Here is a 19,688-nt window from a genome sequence, read left to right as displayed (position 1 = left end):
TAAATTACTTTAGGTAGTATTGACATTTTTATGATTTTAACACAGCCCAGACATGATCACTGAATATTCTTTCAGATATTAAATTTTTTCTTTATTTCTCTAAGGAACACTTTGTAATTGAATTTACATGTGTCATTTGTCTTCTATGGGAAGTTGATCCATAGATTTTTTTTTTTTTTTGCATAAGTCTCCATTAGGCTAATCCCACAGGACTAGTGGACTCCCCTCCTTTCTTCCACTGAAAAGGCTTCTCAAATTTAGCTAAAAGCATAACAACTACAGTTACAAGACTCATGTACTTGTCCATTTAGTTACAGAAGGCTCCCTTTCCTGTATGTGGCTCCCTTTCCATTACAACCACAAAAAGAACCATGAGGTTATTCTGATCTAATCTTGCCAAAGGTTTAGCCTAGCTCAGGCCAGTGCAGTGATTCAGGCCAAGAAATCTTGGCTGTTAATTTTAGCTATGAGGGAAATATACACAATAATTACAATAGAAATGAAAGAACTATTACACAAAAGTAAATATTGAAAAATTATGAAGAACCTTATTAGGAAATCTATAAGCAGTGGATCTTGTATATATTTGCAGACTTTTGATATATTGGTCAGTTATACTGATTTTTTTTTTGTCTTTAAAAATACTATTTTTATATGGGATGGCTCTCAGGAGGGGAAGGAATAATGAAGGAAAACTGTGGTTATATCAAAAAAGCAATAAAACATATTACTTATGTTTACTTATAATGAAGTTAAAATAATACAATTTCCTAATTCAAATGGACACTGCAATCCCTTCTTCAGAGAAGTAGTGCTGGATCAGGAATACAAAGCACAGGGCAACAGGGATCTTGCTAATCCTCTGGGATGCTAGCTCCCCATAGTGTAGATATTTATAACTTTAGTGCAAGGAAAGCAATGTTATTGTTCAAACTCTAGTTCCCTGGACCAACCATATTCCTGGAATATCCTCTTAGACTCCTTAAAAAGAAACTTCAGTCTATGTAAAAACAGATGCCAGTCCTATTCCAGCTTATGATAACAACAAAACAGATTGTTCCTTCTGAATTCTTCTATATGGTTCTGAATAAAGCTTCTTCTGACCCATATTCTAAATTGTGAGCTATGGTTTTTTCTATGAGTCATTTTGGGCAACTCTTTTTTTTTTTTTTAGCCTTATCCAAATGTGGCCATATACATATGGCCATGCACACACATATGTGTGTGTTTGCATAGATTGGTTAATCGATATCTGTAGCTATTTAGATGTAGATATCAATAGATCTATTTATATGTATCCATACTTATATAGAGCTTTATCTATAGAAATAGATCAATCTCTAAATCTATCTAGATATAGATATCTATATATACATACATATTTATTTTATATATGTAGTTTTAGCTCAAGGTAGACATTTAATAAGTTCTTGTTGATTGATTGACTATTTGAATATCTATCTATATGCATCTACATGTATGTAAATTCGTATCTATAACTCTAGATATATATGTATAGATATTAGATATAGATATCAATCTATGTACATATATGTGTAAATACATATCAGTCAACAGCTAAATACATCTAGATATTATAATTATATATGTAGTTTTAGCTCATCATAGGCATTTAATAAATCCATGTTGATTGATTCGCTGATTATTTGGATTATTTCTCCTGAAACACATTATTTTATCCACAGTGAAATCACTGACATGATTCTATTCATACCTATCTCACTCCAGACCATTTCACAGCATCTTCCCCACATCCACATATCAATGTCCACAGCAGCTCTTTGTCACTTGCAGATTGAAAATTCGTTATCTTTAAGTTCATTTATTTGAGGGAAAAAAGGAGAACTAAAACTTGTCCCAGGACTGATCTGTGAGCTCCTTTATCCTTTATTCTTCCTAGTTCTCCCTGCCTTTTGTTTCTTGGACACAGGTCAGTTTCCTTTTCGTGACAAAACATTCTTTCTAAGCCAGGAGTGACTCAGTTTTAGCCTTTGGTGTAAGGTACCTTGTTAAATATCCTTTGAAAGGCTAAATAAATTGTGTCTGCTTTTGTCCACATGCCTGTGTATACCCACAAAGAACTTTGTGCATTTTTCCCAAATGATTTCACCTTAGCAGGAGAAAATAGGTCATGATTGCTTAAGACTTTGATGACTCAACTTTATAATGATTCCATCAGATTATCCAAATGTGGCCAGGGCTTTCTGGCTTTATCAAAAGTTATTTTCCAGTATTTTCAGCCCTGCACTGGAGAGGGGAGGATTAAATACCAGGAAGAAAAAGAAGAATAAGCTTTTTTATAAGTGTGTGTGTGTGTGTGTGTGTGTGTGTGTGTGTGTGTGTGTGTGCTCTGTGCATGACATCGGCAGAAAGAATTAGGAATCTAATCCTGTTCCAAATTTGGCATAGAAAAGACCTTTCTTATTCTGGTGGCAGGGAATAAGGATATAGACAACTTCTATGAATAGTTACATTAATTTATCAGAAACATAGATTGAGGGGAAAAAAAATCTAAGACAGTAAAGAAAGGGAAGAAGTGAGAAAGGGTTGAGGTGGAAGAGGGCGGAAGTTAGTCAACTTAGCATCAATTCCTGCTCTGGGAAGCTAAGCCTCTCTTTACCATGGGCATTGCTTTTCCCAGGCAGCCTATGCCAATCTAAAGGAGACTAGAGTTTAGGATAAGGGAGTCTCTCATTCTTTATTGGATTCAGAATCAGAAAGAGTTTCAAAGTATGAATCAAGAGATTGTACAAAGGGTCCACACATCTGCCAGGCTTGGGAGATATTGAATAGGAGTTAGGGTCCCTGACATCCTGGGATTCAGGGCTTATAATACACTCCTCCCCTGGAGCTGCTGACTCTTGAGAGAAGAAAAGAAAAACAAAGAATGTATCAATGTCTCTATAGAGTAGATTTTTTTTCTCCCACTTAATATGTCTCAAAGCACCACTATGTGCAGAGGATTATGCTAAGCAGTAAGAGAGATTTAGAGACCAATGGGCAGGAAATGTGTGATAGAAAGAACAGAATTGGAGGTCCAAGACTTTTTGAGTTTTAGCTCTATCACTCACCACCAACTTCCCTAGGTCTTATTTTTTCTTATATATAAAATGAAGGGGATTGAACTCAGTGACCTTTAAACTCTAATATTCAATCAATCATTCAATAAATAAATATTAAGCACCTACTATATGACAGGCACTCTACTAAAGAATATTATTACAAAGCCCTTCCCTCTAATTTAAGCAGTTCATCAAAGGCCTCTTCTGTTCTAGGAACCCTTGACCTCATAGTAAAAAAGTTATTTCCAAAGGCTAATTTAAACTCCTGTTGAGATATCAATGTTTTGTTTGTAAGTTTTCTCATTCTTCCATGAAGGAAGCCTTTCCTTCCATTAGACTTTTATTTTTCCTTTTAGGGCCTTGATAGTTAGAGATACTTGTATTACTGACATCTTCACATAGCCTAGGTAGAAGGTGGAAAGGAAAGGGCTTTAGAGATTAGGTATCAGTTTCTCCTAGAGCCTTGGAGAAAAGTGCCAGGGTACCATGTTTGGAAAAAAAATCTTTTGATCAGACTGCACCCATACCCAATAGCTTAGACCAAGGGACTGGAGTTATAGGTTTTGTGACTAACTGGAGATTTTTGGTACAACTAATTTCATAGAGGAAGATTTCTTTCTACTCTTTGAACTGCCTCCCCTCTCTCCTATCTCAGCTCTGAGGCATTTATTGTTCTTTGTATCTGGGCAAAGTGAAAGTTTAATTATCTATGTGAGTTAGGCTCTCCAAATCTATCTCCAGGCATTAATCCCCTGATCACTGGAGTTAGGACACTAAGGTTGCTTTCTCAACTAGATTCACTTCCTGGGTAACGTTGTAACAGTCACAACTTCTGAGACTCAGTTTTTCGATCTGTGGAACAGGATGAATCGTTGTTACTCCTGGAGGAACTACCTCTAAATAAAACAAGGCACTGGACTTCATCATATGTGAATCTCTTGGAACAATAGGTAATTATAGGGAAGGGGTAAAATTTGAAATCAATATCGAATCTATGTGGTTTAGGCTAAAGTGGAATATGGAAGCAGGAGGTTCCTACCTGTGTTCTTCACCCTTCAGCAGTCATTTATAGGTGGCAATCTCAATGCCCAACCCCAGCTTGGATTTCATGACTTCCTGGCACTCCTTCAGTAGACATGGCGTGTTCTGCTTGGCTTTCTGCAGGATACCTTCTGGCTCAGTCAGTTCTCAGTGCACATTATTGAGGGCAGTCTTACCTTACTCTTCAAAATAGGACATAGCAGCCTCCAGCTTAAAATTCTAGGAGTATAGGAATTGGAGAGGAGAAGAAAGTGTTATAGTTTTTGTGGTCTGGATATTTATTCTAAGTACTATCTATTGGTCTCCTTTCATCTGCATTCCCACCCCAGAGCTCAGGTATAGGTGTTGTTGGAGGTTTGCCTAGTGAAGAAGTGATAACCAGAAAACAAGAAGAAATATAGTTGAGAGACAGAAGTACTTGGGCATACAGCTTTTGCTATTTTACTATAGAAACTTGAACTCCTCTTCCTAAATCCTTATAGCTCTCCCAATCCTTCATGCTAATAGAGGAGAGAGCTTTCATAATAGGTGAACTATTTTCGAACATGGATTATTCAGAACTCTAGTCTTTAGAACTCCAGTCAGACCTGGTTAATTCTGATTTGAGTTTTGTGGAATAATAATAACAAGGCTTGGCATCCTCCTTGGGGACTGTGGGTAGATATATCCTTGGAGGATTAACAGATCACATATAAGTTCACACATAAGTTCTAGTTTAACTTTTTTTTTTTAACAATTCAAATCCAGGTATAGGTAATTGAGAGTAAACTAGAAACTGGAGTTCCATCATATCAAATACCACTCAAATTTGACTTCTGTCTGACGTCCAGAGCAACAATATACATTGGGGAATGTTCTTATGCTTAAGTTTGCAGGGTCTTGTACCTGACTGGCACTTGGCATTCTCCACCTTGGTGGTCAACTTCTGGATCATGTGGCTCAGCTCACTGATTTCCTTGGTGCCAGATAGACGATCCCCATGGCAGATCACTATGGTTTTCATCTCCTCAAACTGTAAGAGGCAAAAAAGTAGGATTGGTTACTCACACAGGCCACAGAAGGCATTTCTAAGAGAGAAAGGTGAGGAACCTGAAATGAGAAAATTTTCCCCAAAGTGGGACAGACTCTTACTCTGGAAATCAGGCCAGAGTTGAAATATCTGGGTATTCAGCTTTACAAAGAGGAAGCTCTCCTTTCCTCCACTGGGAGTCTGAATCTGGTTGGTATTTAGCTCAGCTCCCTTGAGTTACTTAAGTTACAGGGAATCTGTATAATAGATAGTCCTAAATAAACCAAGAACTTTCATTTTAGCTATTAGCTTCCACTTTCCTTCACTACTAGAAATTTGGAAATGGAGTGGCTCATACAGAATCATTGAGCCTGGGGTGAAGATTGTAGACTAGCTCTTCCATTAGGAATCACAAATGGTTTGAAGTAGAGAGAGACAGAGATCAATGGAAACAGAAAGAGACAGAAGAGACAGAGAGAAATAGAAAGACAGATAAAGACAGAGAGAACTAGAAAGACAGATAGAGAAGCAGAGCGAAATAGAGACAAAGACAGAGAGACAGAAATAAAGACAGAGACACACAGAGACACACAGACACCGAGACATAGAGACAGAGAAAGACAAGACAGAGACAGAGAGACAGAGAGAAATAGAGAAATAGAGAAAGACAGAGAGAGAGAGAAATATATAGAGGTAGACACACAGAGAAACACAGAGAAAGGCACAAAGACAGAGACACAGAGAAGAGAAAGACAAAGAAAATATACACAGAGAGAAAGACAGAGAGACAGAAGACAAAGACACAAAGGGAGAAACAGAGACAGACACACACACACACACACACACACACACACACACACACACACACACAGAGTCAGAGAGAGACCAGAGAGAAAGAGACAGAGGAGACAGAGACAGAAAGACAAAAAGAGAACAGGGACAGAGATAGAGAGAAGTAGGTTTGGACAACTCATATGTAGAAGGTTTAACCTTAGGTTAACAGCTTTCTGTCTGTCCAGGTAATGATTACCATATTACAAATGCTTGTGGCATTTCTATTTCTGCAAGAACTATTCAGGTGCACAAAAACAATTAGGGAATTCTTTCCAAGTTTCCTGTCTTCCCAGGCCCCTAGTCTAAGGTGAACAGGCAGACAGGACTTACATACAGCCAGCCTGATTTAGGAGAACATTGATGACAGATATCACTCTATCAGCTCTTGCATGCAATCGAGCTCAGAGTTTTAGTGATCACTTTGGACGTCCATGGTGGATTCAGATAGATGATATACTCCTGGAACATGGCGTCCAAGTTGTTCTTGCTGAACTCCCTTTTCTGGTAGAATTTCCTCGTGGTCTCCAGGAGCTTGTTCTGCTTCTTCAGGAACTGCACCTGCTTGTTAAGAAACTATACCTACAATTCAGGGAAGAAGAGGAATGGTGAGGGTAATTCTCAGGTAATTATTCCTTTTTTCTACAGAGAGGAGCCATAAGGCAACCACTCCAGCTGAGAGTCTCAGAACTCACTAGGAAGTGAAGATTGTCTGGCTTCTCTGATCTGGAATGTCAGCTAAGGTTCAGCCAAGACTATTCACAGAGCTACCAACCAAGTATAGTGTCTATTTAATCATCCAAAAAAGTATTTAATGAACAACTGAACATGTGGATGTTCCAACCCAGAGGAAATTCTGTCAGTGAAGAAATCTGGAAACTCAGTCTACATTAGTTAGTGTAACAAGATTCAAATCTGGGTGGGATCTCAGAGTCTTTAGTCTAGGTGTCTATCACACTTTTTGTGTGATAGACACTGTTAGTACTCTGGTAAGATCTATGGATTCATTCTCATAATAATGGTCTTAAATATATAAAATAAAACACATAAAAGTAAAAAGAAAACATATATTAAAATGATTTTATATATACACAATATAGATATATGTATGTAAACATTTATACACATATGTACATAGATATAAATATGTATGTCTCTCTTTATTAATATTAATTAATTAAAACATAATAGGATAAATTAATAATTTATCTGTCTATCCATCTATCTTTATAAGTTCTTGGAACCCAGATTTAGAATCGCTGATTTGTTTTCTTTTCTAACTGAATAGGTTAGAAAAGTGAAGCTCCAAAATTTTAAATGCTGATGCTGGTGAGATACACTCTATCCAGAGGTACACAACCTTCATTCTAGGAACCCAAGTTGATAGTTGTTTGTTCTCTTCCAGAGAAGGACAAAAGTTCTGGAATCAGCTCATTTTGGGGGATTCCTAGAAGATGAGACTTCCAAGGACTGATGCTGATGGTATATTATAGACTTGGGAAAGAGGATGAACACCAGATTTTCCTACCCTCGCTGTTCTATCTTCTATCTAATGTTGTAGGATGTGTGTGTGTGTGTGTGTGTGTGTGTGTGTGTGTGTGTGTATGTACCCTACCTTTCCCATCAGAGTGGGCATTCCCCTAGGATAAATCCCAGGTCTCTTTCTCCTCCAAGTAGTTGGGCAAAACTCAGGAAGTGGTCAGGAAGAAATGGAACTGACCTTTATCAATGAAGGCAGCAAACTTGTTATTGAGACAATTAATCTGCTCCTTCTCCTTATGCTTCATTTACTGGGCATTTGGGTCAATCTCCAGGTTGAGGGGAGACAGGAGGCTCTCATTGACAGATAGTGGTGATGCAGGAAGGGCTGGACCCTCACATCCCCTTAGAGCGACAGCCAAAGCTCTGGCTATAGGAGCCAGTCCTGAAGCCCCTGCAGGTGATGTGGCTGCCAAAGCCAGTTAGTCCCCTACAGCAGAACACTCCTTGGTAGGGAGCAGCACTGACACTGCAGCAGTCAGGTTGGGATCCACAGGCTGAGATGAAGCTTAAATGCCTGCCCCCAAATTCTGATCTGCAGATCATGGTGCTTGAAGCATAGGGCTACATAACGCTGGAGGAAAAGAACTGGCGAGATTTGGGGATCCCAGAGATCAATCTGAGAAACCTCCTCAGGTCCTGGGCTTCCTATTTATTCCCCCACCTGAGGCTTGGTTATGCACATGGTGATGGACAATTTGGTCCTTTATGAGCTTGTGTGGTTAGCTCCACCGCTCTCCTCTGAGAGTGTGGGACCCACCCAGTCACCACAGCCAGGTGCAAATAATAGTTAGGATGTTTCATCTTCAAAGTGCTTCCCTAGCAGGGCACACCCCCAGCCATCGCTCTGAACTGGGGACAGAGGAATACTAGAGGCAGCAAAGGAGATTGGCCATGTTTCAGAGGAGGTGCACAGATGACTATGGGGAGGGGGAAAGACCCCTTGTTTCAATCTTGGTAGAGGAAGAGAGACAGTAGGGTTAGAGGGACCCCAAAGCAATTGGGGAGGAGTAAGGGGCTGCCCAGTCTATGAATGGCAGGGGAAATCAGAAGAGTGATGAATGTGACCAGCCATGAAAAGACCGATTAGGAGAAAAAAATAGGCTATGTTGTCATTCTCTTGGTTATTTCAAAGTTTAGGCTTGGTTCAAACCATTGGCGGTGTCTAGGTTGGAAGGAAAACCTAAATACTTTTAAGGCTGGAATTACTTCCTAGTGCCTCAGGGCATCTTTGATTCTCTGAGGACAAAGGTGGTAGGAAGCCCAAAGCTATGGCTGAAGAGTAGAGGGGATTCTATGGAGGATGGGAATGAAATGAAGAGAAATAAACTCAATCCTGGGGAAGAACATACTAGTTGGGGAGTACATTTGGGAAAACAGATCATGAGGATGGAAAGTTAAGAATAAGAATTATATAGGTCATCTGGTGGTTGAGGAAGGGCGACATTTGTTATCATTTTATAGGTTTGGAGGTGCCAGGCTGGCATTTTAGAGTCAATTTATTTCCCCTGAACTTGCAATTCAGGGAGCTGCTGACAAGTGAACTGTGGTGGCTTGGGTAATTGAGTCAAGCATACTTCAGTCAGCTCAATTCTTCCTACTAATCCTTATTAAATGTTTCAATACTTCAAGGACTTATGCTTTGGTCAATGTGAATACTCTCCCAACCAATTCAAAATTACAACCCTGCTACCACAGAATGGATGACTTCGTGACAAAGGTCAATGGACAACTCAAGATCACCTCCATGATACAATGAATCCATTTAAATAATAAGCATGACTAATCATTTATTACTAACATTTCCCTAATAATTTGAAAAAAAATATAAGAGCAAACTTTAAAGAAAAATAAATGTTAAGGTATAAATTTAAGCCATAATCTCTGAACAGCAGCATCATCCCCATCCCCTGCTTCCAGCTTAGCTCTTATTACCATCAGCATCACCACTACCAGCACCACTGAGACCACTGGCATCCATCTAGGCCATCCCCTGAAGCCATCTTCGAGGGGAGCAATTCTTATGGAAATGACTTGGCAGTTTAGTCAGCCAGTAAACATTTATTAAGCACTATGTGCCAAGCAGTAAGTACTGGGGATATGAAAAGAGGCAAAAGATGGTGTCCACTCTCAAGGGAGCTCACAATTTAATAGGGGGAAACAATAAACAAACAAATATATACAAACTCTATGTAGAGAGTAAATAGGAAATGAAGAAGAGAGGAAAGGAAATAGAACTAAGACGTATTGGGAAGAACTTCCTATAGAAGATGGGATTTTAGTTGAAACTTAAAAGGAACCAGGGAATCTAGGGGATGAAGAGGGAGAGCATTCCAGGGAGACAATTGCCTCTTCTGATACTGTAACCCACCTTCCTTTCTGAAGTAGCCACATCTACTGAAGAAGCAGGAAACAAAGTGTTCAACACCAAAATACTTGGTACCATCAAAGGTTTCCATCAAAGATAGAAATTTCATCAAAGAACATCCTCTTGGATTTGAAATATTATTATATGTATTATTACCTCTTATGTACTTTATATGTATTATTACCTCCTATGTTTAGAATGTGAGCTCCTTGAGGATAGGAGCTATCTCATCCATTTGTATTCACAATGCTCTGTACAGAATAAATGCTTAATCTAATTTTTTCATTCATTCATTTATTTCATTCCTTTCTCAGTAAACATCAACTATTATCAATGATTGCTTAATTAAACCCTGATATTATTCTAGACTAAGAAAAAAGCTTACTTTGAATCTTTCCTTGAAATTTAGTTTTTATGTGTAGATATACCATATCCTTTTTTCTAGGATTTCATGACTTTAAGGAAATTTCGTTATCAAAAGTACTTAACATTTTCTCAAAGAAGGTATTTGTTCCAAAGTACTTTCAAATGTGTCTCAGAATGTTTCCTTCAATTCTCATCAATCAATCCATCAAAGGTTTACATTTAGAGATATTACTTGTAATTGTGTGGAGCAAGTATGAAGTAGGATATGGTGAAGAACTTACTGATTAAGCACATATTGATCAGAGACTGCTAGCTAACGTAAAATCAGGCCTATAGGCCTCAGTCACGTGAAGGCCTAGGCTGCATTCCTTTGCCCAAATAGGGATTAACCTATACGTGGCCGAAGAAGCTATAAATCACATTGCCAGCTGCATTCCAATGACCAAATATGACCAATCACAACCTATGGAGGGTGGGATTTTGGAGGTTCTTTGTCTGAAATGTATAAAAGTTATAAACATCTTCAAAAGAATGGCTCTCCCGCTGTGAATCTGGCTCACTCCCAGGATGGGGTCCGCTTCTCGAGATTCTAATAAATAATTCTGCTTTTCTATGAGTGATCTCTGAGTAGTCATTTTTGGATAGGATTTTCTATCCCTCACATAATTAAGTTAGTGTGTATGTATATGCGTATATATATATATATATATATATATATATATATATATATATATATACACGCATATACATACATAGCTATATCTATATATGTCTGTATATACATACATATAATAGGTATAGATATCCATATATATATATATATATATATATATATATGTGTGTGTGTGTGTGTGTGTGTGTGTGTGTGTGTGTGTACACCCAGATCTTGTTTTTATTTTCAAAATACACACACAGATAATTTTCAACATTCACCCTTGCAAAATCTTGGGTTCTAAATTTTTTTCTCCCTCATTCCCCCTCTATCCCCTCTTCTAGACAGCAAGTAATCCAATATATGTTAAATATGTGCAATTCTTCTATAAATACTTCCACAATTCTCTTGCTGCACAAGAAAAATCAGATCAAAAAGGAAAAAAAATGAGAAAGCAAAATGCAAGCAAACAACAACAAAAAAGTGAAAATACTATATTGTGATCCACACTCAGTTTCCATAGTCCTCTTTCTTTCAGTGCAGATGGCTCTCTTCAACTCAAGATCATTTGAAATTTCCTGGATCACCTCACTGTTGAAAAGAGCCATGTCCATCAGAATTGATCATCATATAATTTTGTTGTTTCTGTGTACAATGTTCCCCTGGTTTTCCAATACAGCCTTGTCTTTTCCTTATTTAGGCTCTTGTCTTGTATGCCAGGATATAACCACAACATAACATACAACCACAGGGAAAAGAGACCTAAAATTCCTTGTCCCTAGGGAAGTAGGACATACATCTAGGAAGTGATCAGAAAAACACAAACAGCAATACATTGATGTGTGCAGATGAAGAGAGTAAAAAATAGAGTTGTTTGTCCTTCCTTTTTGAAAAGGGCCAATGACATAAGTTGATACATTGACTCGTGAATAAATTGTGCAAAATAAGTCAATAAGTACTGAATAATAGTTATCAAAGTTAGTTGGCTAATTAGGAAAGATTTCTTGCTGTGGGGGAAAGACATGGATTGGAAGTGACTGATTAAGAGATGGAGAAGAAGTGGCCAGTGCCAAACTTGGAAGAGTTTTGTCATGGAATTATAAAATATTACAGTTGAAAAGGGAATTCAGGGGTCATCTAGTTCATTCTGTATATGAAGAAGAATCCCATCTAAAATGTTATTGATAGGTGACTAAATAGTCTTTGCTTGAAGACCTATACTGATGGGAAACTTACTACCTCTTAAGGGAGCTCACAGCTCCCTAATGTGGGTAGCTGCAATTGATATGTAGTTAAGGATAATGGTGATAATAATGATATGATAAAGTGGATTGGAGTGTCTCTAGCTCACTGATCACTAGCCACTACACTCTTCACCCTGTGACTCAGTTTTATCATCTATAAACTAAGATTGGATTAAATGATATCTAAGATCTTTTTATAGCTCAGAAAAACTATGGTACATGTTTTTATAGACTTTATGGTACTAAAGTGTTTTATATTCATTATCTCATTACATAGCTACAATAATTCTATTAGGTAAGTAGGGGGAGGGCCTGTTGCTTCCTTTCCTCTTCTTATAAATTAGGTTCAGAGAGATGAATAAATCACACAGTTAGGGCAAAATGACAATCAAAATTCAATTTTTTTGAAGATTATTTTCTTTCTTTTTTGTATATGTTCATTTACTGGCTATTTCCTCCCTTTACCTTTCTCTTTTCCATTTTACAAAGCCCACTTGAGTTCTGAAAAATACAACTATTCAATAAATACAAATTGCTATTAATAATTACTCCTAAGCAAATGTTCCCTCATGAGATTTCCTGCTTTGGACTAATAATTCTTATTTATTATTCAACAAATTTGGAAGAGGTCACTGTCACTGATTTCCTAGTTTAGAAATTCTCAGCTGAGTTGCTGAATGATGGGATAATCCAATTTGTGATGCTATGATCAAGGGGGAAATAATAGACCATGTTTCCATGTTCTTTTGTTACTTTCTTGGAAGAAGTGAAGTAGTCAGTAGAAGCCATAGGGCCATAGATTTGGAGCTAGAATGGATTTCAGAGGCCATCTAGTTTAACTCTCATGTGTTACCTGCCCCCAGTCATCTAGCTTGTAAATGTCATATATAACTTGAATTCAAAGCAGAGTTTCTTGATAACAAGTCCAGCTTTTCACTGTATAATAGGTGGTGAGAGAAGAACAGGTTTGGGGGAATACAGGAGAACAGATATCCAGGATCAGATGTGTTTCCTGGATGAACCTAAAATGAACATTGTTTATCCTGAAGAAAAATGAAGCAGGATTTACTTTGAGGCTCCTTTTATGTAATGAAACTTCCTTTGGCCAAGGTGTAAAACAATAGTTGAGGGTGGGGTGGGCCCATCCCCAGCTATTACTGTGGCCCCAGCTTTTGTTGGGAAGTTTATGGCTTGAGTGGTGGTGATCGTGGTGCTGTTGCTACTGAGAGTGTGTTTGTGGGAGGAAGTAGGGGAAGGCAGGGTTTCTGAGTCAGGGTTCTTTGTCTTAGGTTCCCTACCCGTGGCCTTCAGCCCTTATCAATACCCTTCCAGTTGGCTCAGGGGGATTCCCCTATTCTGTGAGTAGCTAACTGGTTGATTGGGTTTATGTGATAAAAGACAAAGGGGACTCCCCAGTTAGTTACTAAGGGACCCAGAACCTCACAGACCAACTTGTCCATTGGCCAATGGATGAGGGCTTGAAGTTTCTTCTTTAAAAGCCCAAGTGACTGTGTAATAGTGCTTATCACCGTTTCCTCTTCACAGTGTGGACCATATTCTCCTCTTTGGCCCAACCTCCAAGAGCCATTTTCCAGCAGCTGAACTTTTGGGCTCAGCAGTCACATAGCAGAGTTAGAGCAATGGCAGAGTCCTGTCAGCCCCTGTGTGCCTAGCATAGAGATAGTTGACATCATTCAAATGGGGATGTATTGGTAGTCCTTTCCATTTTCAGCAATGCCAAATAATTCTGAGTAAAGCTTACAGGTCCCCAATGGCTACATTAGCTACAAAGGGCATGGAGTAGGGAAGGACCTCTCCAAAAATTGTGTCCACTATCTCCCTTCCTTCCTTTGTCTTATCCAGATTCTTAACCCTTGCTGGATTGTGTATTTCTGGACTCAGTGCAAAGGCCTCACCCCCCCTCTTCACCTCTGACTTTCATAATAGACTCTTATTTATATAGGATGCTCTTTAAACCCTGTTTCCCCCTCATATCTAAAAATGTAGTCCCAGAATCCTCCAGGAAACATTCTCTGACTGTTCTCTTTGACTTAGGAGGGAAAAACACATCAAATTATGCAAGATTAATCACTCAGCAACCCTTCAAAACTTATGGCCAACTCACTTGTAAGCGTTCTTCACCTTCCAATGTTTTTGTAGCATGTATATGCTGTTTCCTTTATTGGACTAGGGGTTTCCCATGACAGAAAGCCTCCCAATTTCACTATGTATCCCCTTCCCCACAGTATCCAGGAAAGGTTTTCCATATAGTAGGACCACAAAAAATTATTGTTGAACATATTCCTTAAAACATGACTTAGCCAGGCAGGGAAATGGCTGATTTTTAGAGTTTTGAGGTAGTTTATAATTCAGTTAAACCTCACTCTCCCATTCTTTTATGTCCTATTTTCAGCCTTGTCATCTTTTACTCATTTTGAAGTTTATCTCTTTAAAAGATGGAAAATCTTGTGCTTATAACACTGTTTTATTTTTATTTTTAATAGGATTTTATTTTCCCAATTATATGTAAAGACAATTGTCAACATTAATTTTTCATAAGATTTTTAGTTCCAATTTTTCTCTCTTTTTTCCTCTCTCTCCTCTCCTCTTCCCAAGATGGCAAGCAATCTGATTATATACAACACAATTTCTTTACTGAGATGTGCAGAGTCCTAAGCCAATTTTTGCCTTCAATTGTACTGAGAGTCTGTTGCTGATTATCCATGAAAGAAGTACCTCTTTAAAAATCATCTGTGACAGTTTTCAGATGATGAAATTGAAACTATTTCCACTCATATGAAAGAGTGTTCTAAATCACTATTGATCAGAGAAATGCAAATTAAGACAACTCTGAGATATCATTACACACCTGTCAGATTGGCTAAGATGACAGGAACAAATAATGATGAATGTTGGAGGGGATGTGGCAAAACTGGGACACTGATGCATTGTTGGTGGAGTTGTGAAAGAATCCAACCATTCTGGAGAGCAATTTGGAATTATGCCCCCAAATTTATCAAACTGTGCATACCCTTTGATCCAGCAATGTTATTACTGGGCTTATATCCCAAGAAAATACTAAAGAAGGGAAAGGGACCTGTATGTGCCAAAATGTTTGTGGCAGCCCTTTTTGTAGTGGCTAGAAACTGGAAAATGAATGGATGCCCATCAATTGGAGAATGGTTGGGTAAATTATAGTATATGAATGTTATGGAATATTATTGTTCTGTAAGAAATGACCAGCAGGATGAATACAGAGAGGCTTGGAGAGACTTACATCAACTGATGCTGAGTGAAATGAGCAGAACCAGGAGATAGTTGTACACTTCAACAACGATACTGTATGAGGATTGTATTCTGATGGAAATGGATATCTTCAACAAAGAGAGGATCTAATTCAACCGATGGACGGAATCAGCTACACCCAGAGAACGAAAACTGGGAAATGAGTGTAAACTGTTTGCATTTTTGTTTTTCTTCCCAGGTTATTTTTATCTTCTGAATCCAATTCTTCCTGTGCAATAAGAAATTCGTTCCTGCACACATATATTGTATCTAGGATATATTGTAACACATTTAACATGTATGGGACTGCCTGCCATCTAAGGGAAGGGGTGGAGAGAAGAGGGGAAAATTCAGAATAGATATGAGTGCAAGGGATAATGTTGTAAAAAATTACCCATGCATATGTACTGTCAAAAATAAGTTATAATTATAAAATTAATAAAAAATGTAAAAAAAATGTATAAAAAATAAAAATCATCTGTAACATCCTTTCCTCTACTATTCAGCTAGTTCCTGGGCTCTTGACTTTCAAGTTGAAACAGGAAGGAGAAGGGGGTGAGTGTATTTGAGTATCTATGATAGAATCTCAGAATTAGATGAGACTTTTGAAATAATTTAGTTCAATCAGTAACTAGGAATGCTATTCCTAGTATCCACAAAAATATCCTAAATGTGATCATCCAGTCTCAGAAGACCTCTGGTGATGAAGAACTTATTACTTCCTGATCTATTTGATTATATCTGACTATATTCCAAAGCCAAATAAAAGTTACTTGTGAATCATGCATTGTTTGGAAATATCCAGAATGGTTTTTATTATTCATGCCTCAGCTCCTTTCCAGTAATGCTATTAGCAGCATTTTCCATCTACCAGAAAGAGGTCAAATGAAATCTTTCCTAAAGTCTCAGGGGCCTATCCAAAGAATCTGGGAATTTGCCTTCTGCACACTCAGGCAGTTAGGTATTCCATGATAGAGTCCTGGTCTTGGAGTCAGGAAAAGGCCTCACATACTTACCTGCTGTGTGATCCATAGCAAGTCACTTTACTGCCTCAGTTTACTTAGTGTAAAATAGCATATATCTCATAGGAATATTGTGAGGATCAGATTAGATAATATTTGCAGTGTTTAATGCTATGCCTGGTGTATAGTATATAACAGGCACTTAATAAAAGCTTGTTTCCTTCTTATTTTTTTCCAGAGAGAGATATAGATAGATAGAGAAAGAAAGAGATAGAGAAAGAGAAAAGGGGGAGGAAGGGAAGAAAGGGGAGAAGAAAGGAAGGGAGCAAAGAAGGGAGGAAAGAAAGAGAGAAAAATTGTGACTTGGTTCTCTGGGAGAAGGGATGATTACCCCAACCTTTGTCAGCCTAGTTAAATGGAAAGTGGGGGTTCATGCTTACTTCCAGACTATTACCCTCTTATTTACAAAACCCAGAATATTTTGATGAGAGGAGGAGGAAGCAGAAGAAAGCATGATTAGTCCATAGTGGTATGGGATCACTCAATTCAACAAACATTTTTTTTTTGTAATTGGCACTCTGCTAAACCAAAATGAAATAAATATAAAAGTTCTTGTCATCAAGGAGATTGCATTCAACCAAGGGGAAACAATTCCTGTTCAGAAAAGCTAGTATAAACATATACAAAAAATAAATATAAAATAATGTGAGGCAGAGGGGAAAAAAAGCTCACAACTGTGGACATTGTTGCCTTTTGTTGGAAAGAGCAACTGAACTAAATCTAGAATTGACTTGAGAGTTCCAAGGGAGATAAGTAAAGAGGAAGAGCATTTTAGATATGTGGTTCATCCTGTCACAAAGTCATGGAGGTCAGTTGAGCTGGTTAATGGTACAGTGGCCTGTTTTGGTAAAATCTGTGCTCCTCCAAACCCCAGCCTTGTGGGAACCAGAGTAATAAAAATATAATTGTATCCAACAGATGTTTTAACCTTATATTTGACTGAGGAGAAAATGGAAACTATAGAGAAGGGCAGTGAAGATGCCTTGAAAGGCTGTGCACAAGAGTAAAGTCAGCTTAAGGGACTTGTCCACGGTACTGCAAGCCTGAATAAAAAGGGGTCGGTGGCCATCTCTCTGCCTCAACTACAAACTTTATCAATTGGCACTTTTCCAGCTGCCTATAAATATGTTCAGATCTCCCCTATCCTTAAAATAACATTTACTTGGGCTTACTATCTCAATAAGCTGTCAATTAATAAATCAATAAGCATACATGTACCTGGCATTATTCTGTTGGCTGGAAGTATTGGGATAAAAACAAAACAATGCCTTGAAAAGGAACTTAGATTCTAATCACTTATATAAATAACTGTATGCAGAAAATATACAAAGTAGTTACAAGGTTATTTTGGGAGGTAGAACTTTGGGATTAGGAGTTCAGGGAAATGCTTTATGTAGAAGATGAGGATTGGGGATTGAGTTGAATCTTAAAGGAAATGAGGTATTCTAAGTTGGAGGAGAGAGTGCGTATCCAGTGTTGGGATGCTTTTTCCCCCCTAAAAGAACTCCCATTTCCTTGTTTCTGGGAGTCATGCCTATCAATGCATCTCAAGATTACAATGACTTTTCCAACTGCCACATCACATTGCTACCTCATAATGAGCTTCCAATCCACTAAAATGTCTTGCATCTTTTTCAGGAAAAATGCTATCTAACCCATATCTTCCCGATTTGGTGCTTTTGACATTGATTTTTGAACCTAAGTGTAAGATTTTACATTTATCTCTATCATATTTCATCTTATTGGATTAAACTCAATGCTTTTGCCTGTCAAGATTTTTCTAGATTCTGACTGTGTTAGTGTGCTAGCTATCCTTCCCTTTCCCTCTTCTTTTCATAATCAAACTAGACAAAGGAGTCTACATTTAATGCCTTCCCTTTCTCTCCTCATATTGCTTAACCCCTTGGTGCAGTTTCTGTTCCAACCATTCAACTAAAATTGATTTCTCCAATGTCATCTATTACCTCTTTATTGTTAAACGTAGTGGCTTTTCTTCCTTTTCATTCTTTTTTTTTTTTTTTGACATCTCTGCAGAGTATGTCACTATCAACCATCCAATCCTTCTTGGTATGCCTGGGTTTTTATGAACTCCTCTGACATGGCTCTCTTCCCTCTGGACAATCCTTTTCAGTCTTTACAAGATTATTTTTGATGTCCCACCATATAACTGTGAACCCACTGCTCTTTCTTGGACTCTCTCCTTTATATCTCTCTCAGTGATCTCATTAAGTGCTATAGATTTAACTATCACTTTTATGCAGATGACCTCCAAATGTACCTATCTCGATCCTGAACTGCTTGCTAGACATATTTATTTGGATGTCTCGAATCCAACCTGTCTAAATATCTCTTAATTTCCCCCTAAACCCATCCTTCCCATTTAATTTCCTTATTTCCTTGGAAGGTTCAATCATTTTTAAAGTTACCCAGTCTTACAATCTCTGAACCATCTTCAAAGCCTCAATTTCTCCCAGCCTCCATATCTAATCAGTTACCAAGTTCTGTCAATTCTTCACAATATTTCTTAAAATTTGTCCTCTTGTATCCACTCATACTCTCACCATTTTAGTTGTCTCTCATCATCTTTAGCCTAAATTGTTACAATAACCTATTAATTCATCTCCCTATATCCATTTTCTGTTCCTTCTCAGCTCTCCTCCACATAGATACCAAAGTAATTTTCCTATAGTATAGGTATGACTTTATAGCTTCATTGCTCAAGAAGCTTCATTGACTCTCTATTGATACCACAGCAAAATACAAAATCTTTTGTCATCTTAAGTCTTTCACATTAATCGCATTTCATATATTTAATAGTTAAGCCAAAAGAGACTCCTGATTATTTTTTATACATGACAATCTGTGACTGGGTTTGGCTGTTTCCAAACTTGAAATCCCTATTGGAATTTCTACATCCCTTTGAGTTTCAGCTCAAGTATTGGGTGATTCAAGAGTCCTTTCCTGATTCTCCCAGTTGTTACTGCTGCCTCCTCCTCCCCCACCACTTTGTTTATTCTATCTTCATCTCCATCTCTGTCTCTGTCTCCCACTTTTCTTCTTTCCTCCCTTCCTCCTTTCCTTCTGAGAAGGGTAGAGAGAGGCCAGTTCATAGATTGTAGGATTTTGAGTTGGAGAAAAGTTTAAAGATCATCTAGTCCAGGGGTCTTGGCAAATATTTAACAATCAACTCTCCAAAAGTTTAAATTGGCATGAGTAACATTTTCTCCATCATTTTCTTAAGGTTGGAC

General features: G+C 37.9%; 2 protein-coding genes across 7 annotated transcripts in view; one reads left to right on the top strand and one right to left on the bottom strand.

Annotated features, from left to right (window-relative positions):
- LOC141544318 (keratin, type II microfibrillar, component 7C-like) overlaps window positions 1–6,090 on the bottom strand; it is a 41,706-nt gene extending 35,616 nt beyond the window's left edge. For 3 of the 4 annotated variants that reach the window (XM_074270329.1, XM_074270330.1, XM_074270332.1), the window contains exons 1-3: window positions 5,256–6,090; window positions 5,010–5,136; window positions 4,123–4,343 (exon numbers count right to left, since the gene is read on the bottom strand). The gene's annotated coding sequence lies outside the window, so the exon portion shown is untranslated. Of the gene's footprint in view, window positions 1–1,735; window positions 3,052–4,122; window positions 4,344–5,009; window positions 5,137–5,255 lie in introns of those variants that run through there. The other variant, XM_074270331.1, reaches the window with a different exon arrangement.
- Window positions 1–19,688, top strand: part of LOC141544316 (keratin, type II cuticular Hb6) — a 44,251-nt gene that overhangs the window by 15,407 nt on the left and 9,156 nt on the right. For 2 of the 3 annotated variants that reach the window (XM_074270326.1, XM_074270328.1), the window contains exon 2: window positions 18,079–18,144. The exons of the other annotated variant lie outside the window; for it this stretch is intronic. The gene's annotated coding sequence lies outside the window, so the exon portion shown is untranslated. The remainder of the gene's footprint in view (window positions 1–18,078; window positions 18,145–19,688) is intronic. 3 annotated transcript variants of the gene reach the window in all.

The sequence above is a fragment of the Sminthopsis crassicaudata genome, chromosome 5 (genome assembly GCF_048593235.1).
Source record: "Sminthopsis crassicaudata isolate SCR6 chromosome 5, ASM4859323v1, whole genome shotgun sequence".
Lineage (NCBI taxonomy): Eukaryota > Metazoa > Chordata > Mammalia > Dasyuromorphia > Dasyuridae > Sminthopsis > Sminthopsis crassicaudata.
Note: the sequence above shows the minus strand (reverse complement) of the source record. Positions and strands in the feature narration are given on the sequence as shown.